This window comes from Pinus tabuliformis, chromosome 3_1, assembly GCF_031772625.1.
Source record: "Pinus tabuliformis cultivar Carrire ecotype Pingquan chromosome 3_1, CPIR1, whole genome shotgun sequence".
Lineage (NCBI taxonomy): Eukaryota > Viridiplantae > Streptophyta > Pinopsida > Pinales > Pinaceae > Pinus > Pinus tabuliformis.
The window spans coordinates 623,187,091-623,196,974 of NC_142301.1; positions in this window are offsets into that span (position 1 = coordinate 623,187,091).

Here is a 9,884-nt window from a genome sequence, read left to right on the forward strand (position 1 = left end):
GAAAAGAAATAAAAAGACAAATGGGAACTAGAAGCAATTAAAGAACCTTATGGCCTTTGTTATTTGCAATTGTGGTGTTTAATAGAATTTACTATCTAAACACTTAAATATAATTATAAGAGTTTTCAAATACTTTTAGATACTTAGATTTTACTTTTTTGGTCAATTGACATTTCTTATGATTCAAAGTACAATGTCTAATATGTTTACAGTTAAACATCTTTGACTAACGAAATTAGTTTTAGGAAGACTTTTTCTTGGTATTGTTTATTGTAGTTGATACTAAAAATCCTTTAAAAAGTAGTATTATTTACATTTTTAAATCATTATTTGACTTGATGATATACTAGATTCAGGTGGTGTCTGCTAGTTTCAATGGAATCTGTTCTAGAACAGTGTTATCCAATTGTGAATGATTTTGAGTCATGGAATGTGTAGTTGTGGAATTGTAAAATTCATTGCAACAACTTATAAAAGAGGAGACTAATAATCAGAAATTTCATTCTGCAAATAAAATAGAGAAGAGGAAAAAAAATGCGCAGTTTGAATGCAATTTATGTGGTGGGTGGATTAGTTGCAATTTTAATTGGTGCAAATGTTTATGTTTATGCATGCAATATATTTATTCAAATCTAGAGAGGAGTGAATGATTGTCAGAGGGAAACATGCAAAAAAAAAAATCTGTGATTTAAATGATAAATTTGTTGTCACTATGCCTCAAGCGAGAAATAAATTTCACAAATTATAATGCTAAAATCAAAATATATTAAATGCACCCCTAAATCTCATAGTCATTTATGTTGTGTATGTCTACTTGGAAAATTTGTTCTAAGATGAGTGGCTATGGAAGCTTAAATTATTTCATTTCTAGACAATTTTGGTGCAATCCGTTTTGCTCAAATTGACACATTTACTAAAGTACATATGCAATTTAATGTAGTTATATAATTATGATTAATATTGAGCGATGGTTTTTATTTGCAATTTCTATAGTCATGTGTGGCTAGGCTGTTATTTATCATTTATGGTATAGTGAATAATGCTTTCAATTACTAGCAAATAATATGATACAAAGTTACACTACCCACCTTGGTTTGCAATTTAGTGTAGTTATAGTACTATGATTACAATTGGGCAATGATTTTTTATTTGTGCTTTCTTTAGTCATGTGTCACTAGAATGTTGTTTATTTCTTATGACAAAGTAGGTAATGCTTTCAATGGCTAGCAAACAATATTATACAAAATCACATTACCCAATTTTGGTCATTGTTATTTGCAGAAAATAGATCATATATATATATATATATATATATATATATATATATATATATATATAATGTTAATTTGTCTTTGTACACAAGTGTTGTGTAGCTTGCATAAATTCATGGCTACGGTGCTATAAATACTATTGTGCCTTGCATACATTGTTGGTGATTCTCATGTAGTCTCATTCTAAGTATGTCAATCTCTTAATGATCAGTGTGTGATCATGAATACATTTGAACTATGTATAGGCTATGCATGAACACAAAGTATATAGGACTAATGTAATTAATTTTATTGTGTCATAAATCATAGAGAGACAATTTAGATAGAAGAATTATAAAATCATATATATAGCAAGAAAAACTAGAATTTTTATGGAAAAAAAAGTTGCATAGGTATTTGTCCAAAAAACAACAATGTGTGGTGTGTTTTATTGATCAAAATGCTTAAAATTTTTCTTTGGTGCTTCTTGCTACATAGTAATATCAATTATTAGCTTCTCTGGTTTTCACTTTTTCCATTAACTCCATGCATGTTTTTTGTCCACCAATTATGTCTGGGTTTTGTTCCTACATATGCACACACTAGCTATGAGACTTTCTCCAACTGTTATGATGTGGATATGTCAAAAAACTATGATGTTCATGTGTTAACCATAGGTATTCTCAAACAATTGGAGCTATATCCATTTGCACCAAGTCTTAAAAAACAAATATTACATTATGCTAGGAACCTAAATAATTTACATTTTATTTGATAGCATAATGTCTTTATAATGCAACAATAGGTTAGTAACTTAGACATGGTGCAATTGATGCTTTCTAGTAATAAACATTTGAATATGTTTATTAGTTATATAAGCTTATGAATCTGATAATTGTTTTAAGTAGTTTTATTCTTGTTATCTTAAATTAGAGTTGTTTATTATAGAAAGCTATCTTATACTTTGTTTTTGAAGCTAATATTTGGATTCTATTTGATTTATACATTATGAAAATAATTTACAGTAATTGTCAAAAAAAATACGGAAATTTGTAAATTAAATATTGTGTTTTGAAATTTGTTAAAATGATAATAATGTTTTTTTTGCTATTATTTTAAATTGCATAAATGTCTTCAGTTTTAAATTATGTTTCAACTGGAAAAAAATGCAATCTTCAAGGTTCCTTATGGCCATTTCATCTACTCCATGGTCACAATGCTAGGTACTCATATTTAGAGTATTGTGAATCAAAAAACAGGGAGAGAAGCTAGTCACAAAGACAACATAGACTACATAACATATGAGGTCTAATGGTTGTACTAATTCATATGTGTCAAGACAACTGATATATACTTGAGTGTAAGTATATGATAGTGGTAGTATTATGTATTATGACTGCTGAATGTGATTTGATTGTTGAGTATGACATGGTTGTTAGACTTGGTGAAGGTTGATTTCAAATTAATATACACGATGTCTTGATATTTGGAACGTGAGACTGACATGTGTGAGCAGTTGTAGGGAAACATGCTTGGTATTAGGTTGACAAGGTAATAGCTTATGTGTTTATATAACTAACAGTTGGGTGATGTGACAGTGCATAGTAAGACCCAATTGCAACAAGGAAAAGATAAAATAAAGGAATTGGGCAAGAATTCATTTGGCTATGTTTGGAAACCCTAATTCTAAATGAATGAGTGATTTGCATATGGGAAGCCTTCTTAACCCTAAGTTGGCTAAAATTATGTGGATATGTGCTATATTCATGGACATGTATTTGACAGGTATAACAGTGCGTGTCTAGTTATAGATAAATCCGTCAAAGGAATTGGAGTCCGTTGAGAGATGGCATGGATGTGTTCAATTGCAAGACAACATGCTTGTCACAATAAGGTAAGGTAACTCATGTGTTGTTATGTTTATTTCTGCACTGACATTTATGTGTTGATGGCAGTATGATCCTAGGGATTGCATGGAAAAAGAGGTTGCAATGAAGTCGTGAAGAAGGCTCAGTTTGTAACGAACCTCCTGAGCCTACCCGGAAAACCCGCCACTAGGCTCCATAAGTTTAAATTTTTTTCTTCGTTTACAGTGAAGATTCACCCTTAACACAGGTGTTATGTTCCTTTTTATGTCATGATCATTTATTAGTTCTACAACTATACTTATCTACATCCTCTTATAGTTTTTGTGGGGTTCATGATGGGATCTTTAGATTCCTTATGACAAACATGGCATAGATGATTTGAACCATAATTAGATGCATTTCCACCTAAATTGTTCTACATGCCCCATGGTATTATGCAAATCTTACAACAGAGATACCATCTAATATTAAATTCAATAGCCATTCCCATCATGATCATCTCGGAAAGAAATCATTATCATTAATTTACACTGCCATCATCATTAAGCACAATTTTATAATTTTGAACATGTTACCCATAACATTCGTTAGTTAGTTTCCCCCATCAGCATTTAATGACTTAATTCTAATGTAGTTAACCTGACCATGCATCAGAATCACAGTTAACCTATAAGCATCAATGGACATTAGATTAAGTCTACTGTAGCTAACATGAGCATGGTTTTTCATGTAGAGTCTTACGGGTTTGTGATATTACTGTTAAATAAAACATAACTACCCAACCCCCATGCATGGCATAGAAAATCATTCCATCATTAACTATACAGTTAAACGTTATATCATAATTCACTCGCATGCATAAGCATTTATCACCTAACATTAAGGCCTGCTATGTCCCTTAAATTAAAATGATAACCATGTTTAGATTCAACAACTATCTCAAATATTTATGAACATACCATAAACAGGTTAGTGCAAGTAGATTTGTTCACATTGATGGCCCCATGCGAAACCTATCAACAGTAAGATAGTTCCATAGCCATAGTGATAGTAACCACCTAATAAGCCTCTACCACTAACTCTACTTTTAGAGGTAATAGTATAACATACATAAGGATGAAACCATTGACATAATTATAGATAACACTACCAACATAACTTATGTAATATGAATATAGAATCATTATCCAGATAGCACATAAGTTAGAAGTAATGCATATCAGCTCAACATACTATACTTTTCTACTAATTTAACTTGAAAACACATTAAAAAGCCATAAACATCATATGCATAAATTGCAATTCTTTCCATACCAATATATAATGCAACATTTATATAACTGAAACAAATAATAAGGACATAAAGGGTAAGAGACCGACATACACATCCCACACATGTGAATCCATCTAAAACAATCACTTGGAGGGAGGAGCACCACCACCCAACCATGAATCACCTCTGATTCCCCCTGAGCCGAAGTTCTTGCCAAGGATCAACTATCCTCAATTGATCAATGCATTGGGTATTTAATACCCTCTTTCATGATTTAGTTTCCATTAGTAGCATCCCACTTTTATGGATTTTTCCATTTGCCTAGGTCTTTTTTGGAAAAGCTCGTCTTTATCTCCCATGAGGCTTTTCCTCATAAAAGCTTGCCTTTATCTCCCGCAAAGCTTTTATGTCCGATGGATCTTTATCTCTCATCCATCCAATGGATATCCAATCCATCCAAGCTTATCTATAATCACATATAGAAGCTTTATCATGAAAGATTCATCTCTATCCCATTCCTCAATGGGATTTGGCAAGAATCTCCTCTCTCTTGGTGCTCCACCCTCCAAGTGATTTATTTTATTAATTTATTTAATAACACATTTTCTTTTCATATTACATATCACCTAGCTTTCCTCAGCTTAGGTTTACAATCCTTTAACACACATATATCACACCTAGATTTAACTCAGCTTAGGCTTACAATAATTTAGCACACAAGGGAGAGGTGTTACATACTCCCCCCCTTAAATTTTACACTATCCTCGGTGTATCACTGCATCATGTCCTCGTATAAAGGTAATTGGTTTCTAAATCAACAGCTTTCATTGCTCTACCATCTGATGCAATTTTTCTGATGTACATCGGTCACAAGGAGTGCTCCTCTTCCATAGCTACATTAGCCACCAAGAGTGCTCCTCCTTTCATACCTACCTGTAACATTGTTTCCAACCATTTGTGAGAATTTATAGATGCATAATTTTAACTATGGTACATATCATAATCTGTTACATAATATTACTAAAGTGACTATTGCTCATTTTTATTTTTTTTTATCTGAAGAATGTATGTTCACTTCTGACATTCTTCCAAGCCTTTGTGTTCTTTGTTAAACACCTAATTCTTGTCGTTTCTCTCCATTCAACACATCTGTTAGCATATTTTCCACATCAATATGCCTGCAATAACAATATATATAATCATCATATATATTCTTCATAATTGTGTGTATGCTAAACTTAATCATGGTTACTTATCCTTGTTCTGTGCAACCACCCAGTCGGTTGTCCTACCAGACATATACCCAATGTCTTCATCCATACCTACACACAATGTGTATTATACACACCGATATACATATCATATTTCAAACATGTAATATATGTAGTCATATGGGTACTGTATGTACTATTGTACATAGTACCATCTGTGCTACAATCCATCATACCATTCCCATGGTATCACCTACATGACAAAAACTTTGTCCACATATTTTTCTATCATGTTAGTATCATGCCAAACCTTCCTTTATCTTTTTCTAGCAATTAAAAAAATGTGCTCAGTTGACAAGGAATTTGTATGAGCATGATTCATTTCTGTAATCAGAGAAAGTTTTGTCAAGTGTAAATCATTTTCAGATTTCATGTGGTTGTAACACAATATTAGTAATATAGTATGCATAATTGCATCTTAAGCAGACTATTAACTCATAGTTTAGTAATCATTAGATCAATACTTAAATCATTTATCTCGGGTGATTTACTATTGCATTTTTTATATTTCAAAAACTTAACCACGTTGCACTATACTTTACCAACGTGATCATTATGTCAATCATGTTATTTTCTTCTGCAGATTATTCTCCTTTTATAGGTATTGGGGTAGCCACATCTTTAAGGTTGTTGTACAATGATTTCTATATAAATTTCCTAACGAACCAAGACCAATACTAGAATTTATCATGGGTTTGCAAGACAATTCCCTAAATCCATTAAACTCAAGACTCTTTCATGCCATGGATGTTTGACATCTATCATCAACCAAATGATAACTATAATATTGTTATAAGGTTATAATATTGTACACCCATGTGCTTACATGGAAAATTTGTATGCCTCATTGTTATGTGTAAATTTTAGCATGATTATTTCCACAACAAGTTTATCTTGATGATCCCTTCACTGGGCTTATGATATCAATATACAAAACAATCCATGACAATGCATGAGTATATGTATCACACAACAATAAAACAATAATGCAACATGGACTTCCTTTATTAAATCCAACTAGAATGTTAATAACGTGATGATATATGTCAAGTACATTAATTTTTAAATTCTCACAAGCCTTCTAAGTCATCATTCTCTAGATATCCATAAAACATAAAACAATTATACATAACAAACAATCAAAAACCATCTACTAACCATATCCTACCAATAGGCGGTATTTATTACAGAGGCTCATGGTCAGTACCTAACAGGGTAATCCCTCTTCCATAACCATCTTTACATTAGATGTTATGATAACCTTTGACATGATAGTAATTATTAACCGTTATACCTTATTAATTGCACTGTATCCACAGTTTCTTATGTTATAAAACCTTCAAAACTGGATGATCATCTCACCTCTCCCACCACAAGTATAATATCCCATCTATCATCTTCCCTTTTTGCCACTTGTTTAGGGATGATAGTAGGCCTTAATGATTTAGTTATAAGGATTTTCCTATAGTAGTAGGAATTAACACCTACTTAATTAATCCTCCAATATGCCTATAACTCTTTCAAGGTGTGATTAATCCATTGTTTAAAATATGATAATTCCTCATAGTTTGCATGTCTTTGTTGCTTATCATAATCGATTAATAATTTATGTATGCTAAAAAAAATGTTTCACTGCTTAACTACGATCGCTGGTTTATTATAGCCCAAGCAATATCCATGTCTTAAATGCAAGCCGCACTTGCCAACTACGTCAATGTTAATAAGAAACAACACAATACTCACAAGTCCTCTTGGTATAATCATAACATATTCATGAGTGGTACACCTTTCTTGCTTATCATTTGTACATGATAATTTATGCTAAATATTACCTCAGATGTAAAGGTCAGTTTCCTCATATTTGCATGATATTCCAAGGAAAAGGTAATTTCTTCCACAATTCAAGGTATACATAAATATCCACCTTTAATTATCTACAAGTACTAGCTTGTGAATAATACTAGATCATAATCATTATTGTTTGTCAATTAGAATCTTATCCAAATGAGAAGTTCAACGGTGAGTCCAGGAGGTGTCTCAATTCCTAAATTGGAAGGGTTCCTCCTTGTTAAGTATTAACCCCAACACCTTATATGTATCTCGTACTTGTACAGGTGTCAATTTGCTTTATTTATAATTTAACCATTCCCGACGTAATTTAATTTTTATTTTTTTTTAATCAACATTATCTTCCCTTATGTCTATTTCTATTATAACATGAAATAGAGATTTATGGCTTCAAAAATCAAGACGATTAAATTCATAATTTTTCCACTCAATGGACTTGCATGTAGCCCTAACCATTATTGTGAATATCAGTAAACAACAAACATGAGCATAAGTTTAACAAATTTTCCTCTTATTTAATCGCTACTAACATGAACATTTATGTCTTTGTTTATCTTTCGTGTTTTTGACCTGATTTGAAATCTTACTGTAGCAAGTCTACAATAGATATCTACCTAGTCCAACATATCTTTCAACATACATAACCAATTTGTTTAAGTGGGTGCAAGTGTGAGGACATGCCTCATCCATTGACCATTCACATATACATAACATTATACTCATATGCTATAATTTATATGATGACTAGTTGTAGATCCTGGAGCTATCCCCAACATGCATAATCCCGAGAATTTTGTTGTAGGACTCATTAATTTGGTTCATAGTTTAAAATTGAAATTTGACCATAGTCACTAATACATTAGATTCAGCTATTACAGGAACATTAATTGCTATAACCCCAATGTGGGTCCATGATGTGGTCTTTGACTTCCTCAATAAAACAATTATATCAGCTCAATTGTTAAGCATATTCTGTAGCAAGAATTCTTAAACACCATTAATGGTTTAACCTTCAGGCACAATAGAGATTAAACATTTAGAATTAATAGTATCTTGACTAAATAAACATACACATGCAATGCAATTGCTACTGCCCAATTCCCACGGTGTTGTCAGAGTAATACTGACATAGTTATCTTATGCATAACAAACCCTCCACGCATAAATCCATACTGTAATTACATATATATTATGAAACTTAAGCTATAAGGTGTCAAGCATTGGAACATAATTATTTATCTATATTTTCTCATGTCTAGCAATTCATTATCATAATAGCACAAAAATGGCAGCATATACACTAATGCAACAGTTCACATATTAAGTTCCTCTACTACTTTATCTTGGTCTACCACAAGGTTCCACACTATCACATGCATTCATACAAGAGAAAACTAATACAGACCGTTTTGTTCATATATATTAGTGAATGTAAATCTACAATACCTCCAACCAGTACCTCGTGAATTTATCCAAGACAACTACTCAAAGGAACTTAGAAGGCGGAGTCATGAGATGGTGGTATGCCTTATTGGATTTGCCCTCTATCCTCTGTTCATAATCTATGTCATACCACAGTCAAATCTAGCCATGTATGCATATGAACTCTAAAGTGTAGAATTAGGGAGGGCAACACCAACGCGACTCCTCTGTCGTATCCACACAAATGACTTCTGGTGGAAAGAACAATGGTTAGAATTTCGGAACAGTCGCACAACTCGAGAATCGACAATAACACTAGATTATTTTATTACAGGATTTACCAATGCGTAGCCTCTACATATTCACGAGAGCCTAATGAAATGCAGAAATGAGAATCTGGCATTTCAGAAGAAGGTTACATTTTTGAAGAGTACACGAAATTCAAGATTGGTTTTGCGATCATGTGGCGCACTGTAAAAGGGTAGTTGTAATAGTAACCACCACTGAGGTGAGTGCGAGACTTCGTGGGAATATAAAGGCTTTATGTTCTTTCCATATTAATTATGAAGTCTCGATTCCACTCTTATCCATTTTTTAGTCAGAGATAAGATAATGATATATGGTCACCTTTGTTAGATAATTATATATTACGGAGCAATGGAACACATAAAATATTACAGAAATATAAACACATAAAACGCACAAAACAAGAGAGACACAGATATATGTGGTTCACCCAGTTTGGGCTACGTCCACCTTGAACAGTCAGCCCTTCCTTTCTATTATCCAGCAAAATGAAGAAACACAACCTACATCAAATCCGCTGTAATATCCTCTGTTTTCTCTCACAGTCTCACCTCTCTGTTTCTCGCTCACAGAATGCACATATATATCACACAGCCTCAAAATACAATACCCTCATACAAAGAGAGGGGTTGCCTTCTAGGGGGAA